The sequence below is a fragment of the Tupaia chinensis genome, unplaced genomic scaffold (assembly GCF_000334495.1).
Source record: "Tupaia chinensis unplaced genomic scaffold, TupChi_1.0 Scaffold146907_1, whole genome shotgun sequence".
Lineage (NCBI taxonomy): Eukaryota > Metazoa > Chordata > Mammalia > Scandentia > Tupaiidae > Tupaia > Tupaia belangeri.
In genome coordinates this window covers 522185-536686 of record NW_006206760.1, presented here as the reverse complement: position 1 = coordinate 536686, position 14502 = coordinate 522185, and the positions used below count along the sequence as shown (strand labels likewise).

Below are 14502 nucleotides of genomic sequence, written 5' to 3'. Positions count from 1 at the left end.
TGAGCTAGCAGAATCAAGGCCAGGCTGAGCAGAGTTAGCTAGCTGATCAATGCTCCCTTTCTCTTAAAGGAGCTGCAGACATTCGTGGCTCATTGTCAAGGTCAGACTGTCACACACACACACACACACATCCACATTACATGCAATGGTGTAAAACAGCACAATCATTACCTAACAAGCGTGCAAGTACACTACAACTCATAACATTGTTAATCCTGTGGCCTTCAAACATGGCGAGGTAGGAAGTGAGGGAGCCAGACTAAACCATCGTGACTCCATTTTTTGCACAGGTGTGCTCTCCTAGTCTCTCTCAAAGTGAAGCCCATCAACCTGCTGTCCAGGTGGTTCTGATGTAGCTGAAGTTTGAGGACATATTACATAGACCTGCGTCCCCCTTCTCCTTGCTACAAATGACATAATTTTGAACCGTAATGCAAACCTGAGCTCCATTCCACATTTAAACGTCTGATCATGAAAATCGTTTTGAGCTTTGCAAACAGCAAAACCACGAGTAGGAATCCTGGGAAAATAATTTGTGGCTTAGCCCCAGGGTGGGCAGCATGGGATGGTGTGTGGCCTTGGTCTGTCTCAAGTGGCTCCAGTTTATCGCAGCAGATAAGACAACCTATGGAAATAACCGGAAGGCCTGGACTCCATTTGGCACCGCCTCACTCAAACCCAATCTGAGAGCAGGGACTCTGTGCCAGGGCGTCTGCGGGGAGGTGTCTGAGAAAAGTCAGCAATACCAGCTCCCAGACCACATCAGAGGGCCCTTGGCCTCTCTTTCCTCTCTTACAACTTGACACTAGGAATGAAAAGGGAGATAAAATGAGAACTAACTAAAATCAAAGTGTTCAGAGAATATGAGAATTCTTCCACCCTGAAAATTGCCATTGTCTTTCCGAAGAGGCTGTCTCCTCTCTTGGGACTTTCTCATTGGTTGTTTTCTAGTGTTTTGCTTCTTCACGTCTTACTATTTCTTTTCCCCATCATTCAACCCCATTAAATAAGTATCCAGTGAGCACACATCGCACCAGCCAGACCTGATGGGGTGAAGATTTCATGCCTGCTCTTAAGACGCTCATAGTCGGCGTTACTCCACCATCAGTCAACTTCACCGGAGTCCTGAGGTATCCACGTGGCCTTGAACCGCTTCTGGGGGTTCAAAACTGAATATGACATGGTCCCTCCTGTTGAAGGAGCTTGCCATCTACAGAAGGAACAGGCACAAAGCAAATATTAATATGACAAAGGCTGTAATAGAGGTAAGATGTTAAGGAAGTCCGGAAGCAAAAAGTGATTGACTTCACTTGACGGAGCTGAGGAAGGCTGGAAGGGGACTCCGTTCTTGGAGTTGGGGTGGCCATGCGAAGGGTGCTGGATAGGGGCATGGCATGTGACAAAATAGTGTATCCAGAGTCAGGGGAGAGGCATGTGGTGGCCGGAGTACAGGTTTTTTGGTTGAATATTAGGCGGGAAGAGTAGACTAGCGCCAGGCTGCAAAGGATATGGCACATGGAGGACTTAGGAGTTGTGTCCTTGAGACCAGCAGTTAGCGTAATGGCTATGTTGCTGGACTCCCATGTAGCTGACCATGGTTCGAGTCCCGGACCCAGTGGCTTAAACTCACACCAGGCGCATGTGCGTGTGTACCCAAGATCCCGAGAGGAGAATGGAGGAGAAGGGATTGCGGCGTGGCCATCTCCCCTGGGGGGGTGATTTCTCGCTCTCTGTCTCTTTGTCTCTCTCTGTCTTTTTGGCAATCACATGAGCCCTATAACAAAAACCTCTCCAAAAGTAAAAAAAGAAAGAAAGATGGGAATTGAGTACAAGGAAGCATGGCATATCGGGGGGGGGGGGGGGGGAAATAGTCAGGAAATGTAAGAATTGCCCATACAGTCGGGTATTGTGTGAAAGGTCAGACAAGAGTTACAGGCAAAGTGCTACTTTAAAAAGAGAATTATTTATTTAGTTGTTGCTTACTTTTTTTTTTTTTTTTTTTTAATTTGCTATGGGGTATGTGCGCTCACCCAAGAGAAACAGGGAAAGTGAGAAAGCAAGTCATCAGGTCCAGGATTCGAACTACAGTCGACCATGTGGAAGTCCAGTGCCTTAACCACCATGCCACCTGCTGGCCTTCAGGCAAGGTGCTGTTGAAGAGCAGGTTGCAGGTAGAATGGATGGTGTTGGCATCTCTCCCTCATCCCTTTGAGCTGCCAATCCTCCATCACCCAGCTGGTGTGAAATCGACTGATAACCACTCACAGCTGCTGCTTTCTCTTGACTATTGCCCTTGACCAAAAAAAGGGCTGTCTTCCAGGAGGGGGATAACACCCACTACTCGCGTCCTCCCCCATGCCCTGACTGATTGGCATAGGGTATAAAAAGCACGTCTACCTGACTCTGGGTGGCCTTGACGCTGGGTGACTTTGACTCTGGGTGGGCTTGACTCTGGGTGGCCTTGACACTGGGTGGCCTTGATGCTGGGTGGCCTTGACTCTGAGTGGCCTTGACTCTCGGTGACTGCCTCTGGGTGACCTTGATTCTGGGTGACTTTGACTCTGGGTGGCCTTGATGCTGGGTGGCCTTGACGCTGGGTGGCCTTGACTCTGAGTGGCCTTGATTCTCGGTGACTGCCTCTGGGTGACCTTGATTCTGGGTGACCTTGACTCTGGGTGGGCTTGACTCTGGGTGGCCTTGACGCTGGGTGGCCTTGATGCTGGGTGGCCTTGACTCAGTGGTTCAGTCTGTGCTCTGGAATTTCCCGGCGGGGTCAGTCTGAAGCTAGTCTCCATGACTGTGTATGGGACCAGCAGATAGGGTAATGGTGATGTCACTGGACTCCCATGTAGCTGACTGCGGTTCGACTCCTGCACCCGGTGAGTCTGCACCTTTGCTTAGCTGCTTCTCCCACCCTAGGCTGCTTCCCTCACCCGCCTCTCCCTTGTCCCGAGAGCATTCCTGGCTCTGCCTCTAGGGAACCTGGCCTAGGGAGCAGAGAGGAAATGTCCAACAGGCCGTGGGGCCCCAGATGGGACTGCTCCTCTGCGCTTTCTTGGTGCTGTTCTTTTCTCTCACTTTCAGCTGATGTTTCTCTTCCTACCTTTTGTCTTCTCCCCTGTAATTTCCTTTCTTCTTTAAGATTTTTCTGCTGGGAAGATTTATTTAAGAATGCTTAGTCAAAGGCTCCACAGATGGTGTAGTATTTAAATCGCTGGACTCTTACTTGGTCGATTGTGGTTCAAGTCCCGGACCTGGTGGCTTAAAACTCACACTGGGCACGTGTGCTTGCTTGTCCAAGGTCTCAGAGGAGAATGGAGGAGAAGGGATTGTGGTGTGGCCATCCTCCCCTGGGAGGTGATTTCTCGTTTTCTGTCTCTCTACCTCTCCGAGCATGCGCCCTATAGCAAAAAGCTCTCTTAACAACAACAGAAAAAAGAACGCTTAGATGATTCTTTGGGCCTGCATAGGTCTATCTGCAAAAGATACGGCCTTTACAGAAACAAAGCTGAGAAGATGGGCTTAGCCCCTAAAGACAATGGCCTCCATCTTACAAATTGGTGGTGATCCTGTGGACGGGGAACAGGGGCTACGAGTGTGAAGACTTGGCACGGAGACGTTTGCTGTCTTTGTTTCTTGGCATCCACTCATCTAGCAAATAGCCTACAGCCTCCCTTGGAGAATTTCCCTCCTGGACCCTGTTTCTCAGGTGGGGACCCATTTCGGATTCAGAGAACACCTAAGCTGGATGGAAACGGATCAGAACACAGAATTACCCTGGGCCCGTACTTGGTGCACAGACACCAACCAGAGACAGATTCGATGTAAGACTTTGAGTTCTCAGAAAAGGAGGTTGCTGTGTTCCCCCTTGCCCCCATTTTATGTGAGTTGGGGAGTATGTCACCCTAGGAAGTGCCGGCAGCCTTGCTGAGGAAGGAGACTGAACAGAAGGAGGTCAACGCAGAGGAGACCGAGCGAGGGGACACATCAGCTACACCCTGGTGTTATCGTATGAGCTCTGGTATCAAGCCCCGCCTGTTATTTCCGGACTCTGCAGTTATGTGAGCCCATTAATACCTTATTTATTTATTTATTTATTTATTTAGCTTAAACCAGTTTGCATGGCTCCTACCACTTGCAACCAAAAAAAAAAAAAAAACAAAACAAAAATTCAACTGAAATACATGGGCTTTATTTATTTAATTTAAATTTTTTTTAAGGTTTGCTGCAGGGCACATACGCTCTCTGGAGAGGAGAGAGGCAGTGAGAGGGAAAGTGAGAAATCACCCCGCGGGAAGATGGCCACGCTGCAATCCCTTCTCCATCCTCCTCCCGGGAGTTTGGGCATGCGTGCACATGCGCCTGGCACGCCATGTGGAGTCCAGCACCTTCACCCACCACACCACCTGCCGGCTCCTAATTTGTTTTTTTTTTTAATGGAGCATTTGGTTCATGACACGTTGACATCTGCTTTCTGCTTGTCACATGTGGACAGTGGTTATGGGGGACATTCAAGCAGGGCTGGAGGTTTGTAATGGATACTGGCAGTAAAAGGGAGCTTGTGTTGGCTGACGGGAAGCTGACTGGGAGGGGAGCCGCACGTGTGCACTCTGACTCAGTGGCCCCCATAAAGTCTCCCCAAGACTCCTGGTCACTGAAGTTATGACCCAGGGACAATAAAGTACAAGGAACAGCATGGCCTTCAGTGAACAGCACTGGGTCACTGGCCGCCCACGTAAGACCAATGAAATACGATTTCTACCCTACACAGTACACAAACCAGGCTTATAGAAAGTTGGCCCTTTCTAGCCGTAGGTTTTGCATCCACCGATACTACCAAGTGTACACTAAAAATATTTAAAAAAACAAGCTGAGCATGGTGGCACCTGCTTGTAATCCCAGGTACGTGGGAGGCGAGGCAGGAGGATCAAGACCATCCTGCACAACGCAGGGAGACTCTGTTGCTAAAACACAAAACTAAACAAGAAAAAGGTTTTTTTTCTTGTTATTTTCTCTAAACAATACCGACTATTGGACCAACTGGGGCATGGTGGTTAAGGCAGCTGGGTCTCCCATGGCCCACTACCTGGTTCAAGGCCTAGACCTGGCAGCTTAAAAAACACATTGGGTATGTGTGTGCCCAAAATCCCAAGAGGAGAATGGAGGAGAAGGGATTGTGGTGTGGCCATCCCCCCTGGGGGATGTCATGAGGTGTTGTAAATAATCTAGAGATTATTTGAAGTGCAAGGGAGAGTGTGTAAGTAACACGCATATAACCACACCATTTCATGTAAGAGATTTGAGCATCTGTGGTTGTGGTGTCCGAGAGGGTTCCTGGAACTAGTCCCCAGCGAATTCCAAGGGATGAATGTATTACGTTAAAAAGAGGAAAAATAGACAGCCCTGCAGCCCAGCTGGGGGAGGAGCGACAGCAGCTCTGGAACCAACCTGTACAATCGCTGGCCTGGAAATGTGCTGGGCACACGCGTGTGCACGCCCTGGAGCCTCGGCTGGAGGACGAGGGGGAGGGTTTGAGGTATGTCTGAGCCCTGTGGAGGGGCTTCTCTCTCCCTCAGGTGTGTGTGTGTGCCGTACCATGGGTAATAATAATACAATGATATAATACAATATGAAAGAGTTAGCCAAACATAAAAGGGGCTGGCTCCATGGCACAGTGGGAACGTGCCGCTCAGGAGAAGTCTGTGGTTCGAATCCCAGGACCAGCTGGCCCCAAAGCACACCAGGCAGGCATGTGAGTCTTCAGGATCCAACGAGCTGGAGCCGGAGGACGGGTGTCACCACTGAGGACCCTGTAGTGGGGCTCATCTCTCCCTCCCGCTCACTCTTGTGTGCACATGCTCTGTCATAAAGGAAAGTTTATAAAAGTAAAAACAAACAAAATTAAGTTTCTTGGGGCGAGGGGCTGGCCGGTGGCACCGCAGTAAAACACTTCCTGAGGCTGATGCACGTGAGAAGGTCCCAGATTCACGTCCAGAGACCTCCCTGAGCACGCCGGGCACTTGCCCATGATTCAGGCCCCACCCAGGCTGGGAGGATAGCCATATCAACACCCTGCTGTGGGTGATCTCTGTCTCTCACTCATGGGAGAAATCAATAAACTAAAGTAAATGAGGATTTCAAAAGAAAACAAGGAGAATACTTCTCATGATCTTAGTGTAGACAATTCTCAAAGAAGTATAAACGACAAACAAAATAAAAATACGTCAGACTATATTGAATGAAGAGCTTTCTTCATTAAAAGATCCCAGTAGAGGGCCAGCAGGTGGCGTGGGGGTTAAGGAGCTGGATTCCACGTGTCTGAAAGGAGTTCAAGTCTCAGACTTGTGGCTTGGAAATCAGGCCGGGTGTGTGTGTGTGTGTGTGTGTGTGTGTGTGTGCACCCAAGATCCCAAGAGGACATGGAGGAGAAGCGATTGTGGCATGGCCATCCCTCCTGGGGGATGACTTCTTATTTTCCCTCTCTCTCTTTATCTCTCTCTGTCTCTGGCAAGCACACATGCAAAACTTAAAAAAAAAAACAAAAAGATTCTACAACAATATGCGAACCATACTATAGAAGAAATTTGTTATTTTGTATATCTGACAAAGGACAGATATTCAGAATACATAACTTCTAGAAATCAGTAAGATAATCCAACAGATGTTTCATTTTGTTTCGTTTCGTTTCGTTTCTTTTCCTCTTCTCTTCTCTTCTCTTCTCTTCTCTTCTCTTCTCTTCTCTTCTCTTCTCTTCTCTTCTCTTCTCTTCTCTTCTCTTCTCTTCTCTTCTCTTCTCTTCTCTTCTCTTCTCTTCTCTTCTCTTCTCTTCTCTTCTCTTCTCTTCTCTTCTTTTCTTTTCTCTTCTCTTCTCTTCTCTTCTCTTCTCTTCTCTTCTCTTCTCTTCTCTTCTTTTCCTTCCTTCCTTCTTTCTTTCCTTCCTTCTTTCTTTCTTCTTTCTTTCTAAGTTCCTGCTATAAGGTGTGTGCACTCTCCAGAGAAAGACAGAGAGAGAGAGAGAGAGAGAGAGAGAGAGAGAGAGAAAGTGAGAAGTCACCCCGCAGGGGGAATTGCCAAGCTTCAATCCCTTCTCCATTCTCCTCTCAGGGTTTTGGGCACACATGCACATGCTCCTGGTGTGATTTTCAAGCTGCCAGATCTGGGACTTACCTGCACAATCGGCCACCTGGGAGGCAACACCTTAACCCCCAAGCCACCCGCTGGCCCCCAGAACCTGCATTTCGAGCAGATTTCTCGGGAGGTGCTGATCCAGTCAGCCACGCCTCTGAGAGTTGATCCTGCAGTGATATTTGGAAAGCAGTGATTTCTCCTGTCAGTGTGCGTGGGTTGCAGAACCTTCTGGAGAGTGGATTTCAGTGGGGTGGGGGGCGAGCTACTTGTTCACAAAGAGCCCATTCTCCTGCCCACCTCCATCTGCTCGGCGTGCTGAGCGACCTAGTGGCTCCCTGCCTCTTCCAAGGCCTTCTTGTCGCTCAGCCTGCTCTTTGGCTCCCATCACGTCGGCCTTGAAGGTGGAGTGGCCTGTCAGCACCAGGGCCGTGTCTGGAGCTGGAATGAGCTGTATTTCCTCAGCTTCAGACTCCGTTGTGTGAATCCAGGCCAAGAGGGGACTGGTGACTTCCGGTTAAAAGGACAGGCCAGGAGAGACTTCCTCTTCGGCCACAAAAAGACACAATGCTTTGGGGAGTTGTCACGTGGTCTACAGAGATTCTGGCTGGTGTACTGGGTAAAGCTGGGGACCGTTTTCTCACCTATGGGAAAATATGCAAGGCGTGTGAAAATTCTTCAAAGCAAAAGTTGAACGTGAATATTTGTTTATTTTTTTATTTATTCATGCAACAAATATTTATCGGGCCTCTCTGATCTTGTCCTTCACAGGTTGAGTATCCCTTTTCTGAAATGCTTAGGAATAGAAGTGTTTCTGATTCCAAATTTCTTTCAGATTTTGGAATATTTACACGTACATGCTGAGCTATCTTGGTCTAAATATGAAATTCACTTAGGCTTCATTCAGGCCTTATGCACATACCCCGAAGGTAATTTAATACAGCGTTTTAAATGATTTCATGTATGAAACAAAGCCTGTGTATATTGAACCATCAGAAAGCAAAAAAGCATCAAATTGTTGCTCAGAATTTCGGATTTGGGAACATTTTGGATTTTGGGATTAAGAATGTTCAGCTTGTGCTCCTCTCTTGCTTAATCAACCCCAGCTCCACTGGTCTGCCTTAGCCTCGAGCGTTCTTACCTATGGTTCTGCTGGGCTGACTCCTAAGCTTCTCCAAGTCTTTGCTTACATCTCCCTTTCTCAATAGGGCTTAACCTGACCACCCCCTGAACCCAGCAGCCAGCTTCCTGTCCTCGCCTGGCTCCACACTTTCTCTTTACGTATATCTTTATTTCTTTTTAATAATTGATTTTATTTCATTTTATTTATTTATTTATTTTTTGTGGGGAGAGGTTTTTGCTACAGGGCGCGTGCGCTCGCCAGACACACAGAGAGAGACAGAGAGATAGAAAGCGAGAAACCACCCCCCAGAGGGGATGGTCACGCCGCAATCCCTTCTCCTCCATTCTCCTCTTGGGATCTTGGGCACGCACGCACACGCACCCGGCGTGAGTTTAAGCCACTGGGTCCGGGACTCAAATCACGGTCAACTATGTGGGAGTCCCGCGACATAGCCATTATGCTAACTGCTGGTCCCTTATTTATTTATTTTAATTTGACCAGAGAGGAACAGAGAGAGAAAAGGAACGTGAGAAAGCAAGCCGCCAGGTCCGGGACTCAAACCGTGGTTGGCCATGTGGGAGTCCAGCATCCTTAGCCACCACGCCACCTGCCGGCCCTGACCATACATCTTTTTACCTTTGAACACACCATGTACATTACTATGTTTGTCACTTTTTAAAAATTTGCTAATAGGCATGGGCATTCATTGGAGACACACACACACACACACACACACACACATACACACACACAGAGAGAGAGAGAGAGAGAGAGAGAGAGAGAGAAAGTGAGAAATATCCCTACTTCAGGTGAGATGCCCACACCAATCCTTTCCCTCCATTTTCCTTTCAAGGATTTTGGGCATGCACACTCATGTGCCTGGCGTTTTTCAAGCCACTGGGTCCAGGACTCGATCCACATGGTCAGCCCTGGGAAATCCAGGTGCCTTACCCACTGCACCACCACTATGGGTTCCTAAAACCTCACCTGGAGGTGCCTCTCCTTCCTCTCAAAGCAGATATTCCAATGAAGTTTCTAAAACCCTGCAAACCATTAATCTTACGTGAGAGCCAATCTCTGATCGTCACATTCAGAAAATTTCTCCCACTACAGATACATATTCTTTGGAGAATAACGTTCTTGGTCTTCGCAACATCTCCGTAATCAGATGAAAACACACGTGAATAAGTAAGTTTTCAGACCTCATGATCGGTCCGCTGAATACAGTTTACATATTCTCAGAATGAGCCAAGAGTTGCAGAGATGTTGTCTCAAAACCAAAACCACATCGAGGCTGAGGCACGTGTGTTTCCTATGGCGAGGAGAGGCTCTGTCGATGAGATGAGTACTTCTCTAAGCACCCTTCCATCACTTGGAAAAAAAACTACTCAGTAAAGAAAATGCCTGGGGACCAGCAGTTAGCGTAATGGCTGTGTCGTTGAACTCCCATGTAGCCGACCGCAGTTCTAGTCCCGGACCCAGTGGCTTAAACTCACGCCGGGCGCGTGTGCGTGCGTGCCCAAGATCCCGAGAGGAGAATGGAGGAGAAGGGATTACGGTGTGGCCATCCCCCCTGGGGGGTGATTTCTCGCTTTCTGTCTCTCTGACTCTCTCTGTCTTTCTGGCGAGCGCACGCGCCCTATAGCAAAAACCTCTCAAAAAAGAAAAAAGAAAAAAAGAAAAAAGAAGATACCTGTGGGGCTTAGATGGGCAGAGTGACCACGATTCCTCACCTGTTAGAGATCACCTGGCTGCAGCAGAGTACTCCTTTCGTTTCGTTTCTCAGAACATTTATAAATAAATTATACACACACACAACACACACCCCTACACGCACATACAAGGATGGAATTATGAATCAGTGGAATCACACGGGGTAGATTAAAAATTAGAAAAGTCATGAGTACTAATAGACCTTAAAAATTCACGTGGGGGACCAGCAGGTGGTGTGGTGGTTAAGGTGCTGGACATTCCCACATGGCCGACCATGGTTCCAGTCCCGGACCTGGTGGCTAGCTTCCTCACTTTCTCTCTCTCTCTCTCTCGTGTGTCTCTCTGTCTGGTCAAATTAAAATAAATGAATAAATAAGTAAAATAATTTTAAAAAATTCACTTGGACCTGGCAGGCGGTGTGGTGGTTAAGGCACTGGAATCCCATGCAACCAACCACGGTTTGAGTCCTAGACCTGATGGCTTCCTTTCTGACTTTCCTTCTCTCTCTCTCTCTATCTGATAAAATTAAAAAATAATAATAATAAATAAAGTTAAATAAAATAATTCTTTAAAAAATTCACTTGTTACTTTTCTTCTGGGAAATCAAGCTTTGAACTGGAGACAGGCGATAAAACAACATCCTCTATTTTTTTTTTTTAAGAGAGAGACTTTTGCTATGTGTGCACTCACTGGAGAGACAGAGAGACAGAAAGTGAGAAATCACCCCTCTGGGGAGTGGGGATTTTGGGCACATACCCATACACGCTTGATGTGAGTTTTAAGCCATCGGTCTGGGATTCAAACTGTGGTCGACTACATGGGAGATGAGCAACGTAACCACTAAGCCATCTGCTGGTCCCAATCACATCCTTTCTTGAGCACTATGTCCTCATCTTTTTTTTTTTTTTTGGAGATGTTTTTGCTACTATAGGGCATGTGTGCTTGCCAGAGAGACAGAGAGAGACAGAGAGACAGAAAGCGAAAAATCACCCCCCAGGGGGGATGGCCACGCCACAATCCCTTCTCCTCTTGGGATCTTGGGCACGCACGCACACACACCCAGCGTGAGTTTAAGCCACCGGGTCCGGGACTCGAACTGCGGTCAGCTACATGAGAGTCCAGCGACATAGCCATTATGCTAACTACTGGTCCCCCTATGTCCTCATCTTCAGAGCCGTCCAGGAGATTAGCCACACATGGTACTTAAGAACCAGGCTCAAAGCCTGCAGGGGGGTCTATAGTAATACCGCCATTAATAAAGCCCCGGGGGACTCTGTGTTTTATTTAGTTTCTTTGTTTTTGTTTTATTTTGCTGTTGCTCAGTTAGCCAGGTTATGGAGGGGAGTGGATGGTGTAACTTCAGGTGAGGGTTGTGGTGGTTGGGAACACTTCAAAGGAAGTAGCAATGTCATCTCAGGGTTGAGATGTCAGTCAGGAGAGGCCAGGCTACGCTGCTGTAAGAAATAACCCCAGACTCTCAGTGGCTTCATATACGAGAGTTTCTTTTTAACTTACTACTACCTATTTAGGACTGGGCAAGAGGGACTAGCTCCTTATACTGAGGAATCTCTGCTGCTTGACCAGTCACTGTCTGTAATACCATGGATCAAAAGGGGAGAAAGAGCTCAGAGGCTTCCTACTGGCAACGAATTGGTTATAACTCATTGCACATAACTAGTTACATGGCCCCACCTAAGCCCAAAGGGCTGGGAAGGACAGTCCTACCATATTTCTGGAAAGGAGAACCAGAAATACTTGGCAAACAGTGTCAATAGTTACAGTGCCAATCTCGACTTGGCCATTTGTCACTGGATGTAAACCCCTCTCTGAAAGAGATGGGAGTTCTCTGCAAGGGTCATAGAGCCTGGAAAACACTCTTCCTCTGGTACTGATGGAGAAGCACGCAATGTTTCTGCTGAGTCATGCAGGGAGTAACAGGCGAGAGCTCAGGAATCCACACCCTCTTATAACTCCGTTATTTTCATTTCTGATGAAGACTCACACTGTGGTCACCCCGCCTTCTCTGTAATCCACTGACTACCCTGGTTCTTGCCTGCAGTGTGTGGAAGTCTAGACTGAGTTGGGCTATTATTACAAACAATCCCCAAATCGCAGGTGCTTAAGGAAAGCTTATCTCTCTGTCAAGCTACAGGTCTACTGCTGGGAGGCTCTGCTCACCTTGCTGGATCGGAGACTCAGGGTTTCTGAGGCTCTGCCACCACACAATCCCACAGTCACCCTACAGCTGGAAACAAACATGGCGGTTCTTCTAATAGCTCTTCAAGTGTTTTCCTGGAAGAAGCACACATCACTTACGCTCAAAATTCGCAGGACAAAGCAAATGACATGGGCACCCCTAACTTCGAGAAAGTAGGAAGTGCAATCTTACTGTGTGCCCCCAGAGGGAGAAAAAATCCATGAAAAGTTGGTGAATCCAAAGACTATCCTGCTGCCAAAGGGAGGAGACACTCTACTAATCTGCACCCAGGCCTGATGTTGGGGATTTTTAACAGGGAGTTGGGCGTTTGGGGAAAACTTAACTGTCCCAAGTTAAAGTCTAAACCATTTCCATATGCCTTCTTTCTTTTTGTATTTACAGGAAGCAGTGAGATAAGCCATGAGTTATCTCTATTTTCAAAGAAAAAAGAAGCCCGGAGAAATGCCTTGATTTTCCCAGAGTGCACGCTGCCCCTAGTGGCCAGGTCAGGACAAGCACTCGGCTCTGGGGTATTGTCTCCCACCAGGAAAGCTTCCTGGGTGTCGCTATGGATTCCTGAACCAATCCAACCTGTGTGCCAAGACCAGGAGCCCTGTGGGAGACTGGCGTGAGCAGCTAGAAAGCGGTAAGTCCGGCAAGTAGCTTGATGCTTGAAGTGCAATGATGCCTGGTTTACTACTTCGTATTGGGGTCGGGCAAGAGGGATTGAAGCGAAATTAAAGTGAAATTCGAGGAGCCAGGTGGGGGTGCAGTGCTTGCGCCCAGATCCACAGAGGAGAGGTTCTGGAGTCATTTTCTGGGATCTCCCTGAGCACACTGGGTACACGGGTGCTGTCATCCAGGCCAGCTGAGCCTGGAGGTGGATTGTGGCATAAGGACCTTCCTGGGGGACCTCTCTCTCTCTTCCTCTCTTGCTGTCTTTCTTACTCCTGGAAGAAATAAATATATAAACTTAAAATAAGACAGGAAGTAAAAGAGAAATCACCCCCAAAGGGGATGGTCACGCTGCAATCCCTTCTCTTCCATTTCTCTCTTGAGATTTTGGGTGCTCACACGTTCCTGGCATGATTATCAAGTGAGTTCAAAGACTCAAGTCTGAGACTCAGTGGGATCTACCGCCTTAACCTCCACACCACCTCCAAGCTGTCTATGTTACTTTTAAAAACGATTTTTAGGGACCAGCAGTTAGCTATGTCTCTGAACTCCCATGTAGTCGACCGTGGTTTGAGTCCTGGACCCGGTGGCTTAAAACTCATGCCGGGCGCGTGTGCGTGCGTGCCCAAGATCCCGAGAGGAGAATGGAGGAGAAGGGATTGCGGTGTGGCCATCCCCCTCGGGGGGTGATTTCTCGCTTTCTGTCTCTCTCTATCTGTCTGGTGAGTGCACGCACCCTATAGCAAATACCTCTCCAAAAAAAAAAAAAAGAAAGAAAGAAAGAAAGAAAAAAAGATTTTTAGATTACCTAAACAATATATGCCATTATAAAAACTTTGGAAGATACAAAACACTATTCAGAAAAAAATAAAAACCACCTACCCAGATATAACAAATTTTAAATAAATTAAAGAAATTTCCATCCCAATGGGAGAAAGTAGCTTTCTCTCTCTCTCTCTCTCTCTCTCTCTTCTCTCTAGAGTGTGCACACACCCTCCAGCAAAATTAAAAAAAAATCCCTTATGCAGTGTTTGCTTTGACAACTGATATGATATAATTAGAATGATTCACAGAAGATTAGCATGGCCGTTGTGCAAGGATGACATGCAAATTCTTGGAACATTTCATATTTTTTAAAAAACAAACTTCTTGTTCAAATGAAAATTTTAGTCATGTAAAAATATATGAAAATTTAAAAACATAAACGAACCCAAGAGTACTTGCCTTGAATTTAAGTACAGCTTAAAAAATAATTATAATTGTAGTTGAAGTCCTCGCTATAGCTTCTTTTTTTTAAAAAAATAATTATTTAACTTTATTTATTTATTTACTTATTTATTTTTAATTTGACCAGAGAGGGACAGAGTGAGAGAATGAGAGAGAAAGAGAGAGGGAAAGTGAGAAAGCAAGCCACCACGTCTGGGACTTGAACCATGGTCAGCTATGTGGGAGTCCAGCACCCTTAACCACCATGCCACCTGCTGGTCTGCTCTATAGCTTCTTATTTTATTTTCAATTGCTAGAGGGCACATGCATGTACACGTGCACACTAGAGAAAGAGAGAGAAAAAGCAACCTCCCAATGGGATGTGGTCATGCCAATCCCTCCATCTCTCTGTCCTATTGGGATTTTGGGCACATGTGCACATGGGCCTGTGGTATTTTTCAAG

At 47.1% G+C, this 14502-nt stretch overlaps 1 non-coding gene across 1 annotated transcript; it reads left to right on the top strand.

Annotated features, from left to right (window-relative positions):
* Window positions 1-13858: 13858 nt before the first annotated feature.
* On the top strand, window positions 13859-13967 carry LOC114006304 (U6 spliceosomal RNA). Its single transcript, XR_003548040.1, has one exon. It is a non-coding gene; the product is annotated as a U6 spliceosomal RNA (small nuclear RNA).
* Window positions 13968-14502: the final 535 nt, after the last annotated feature.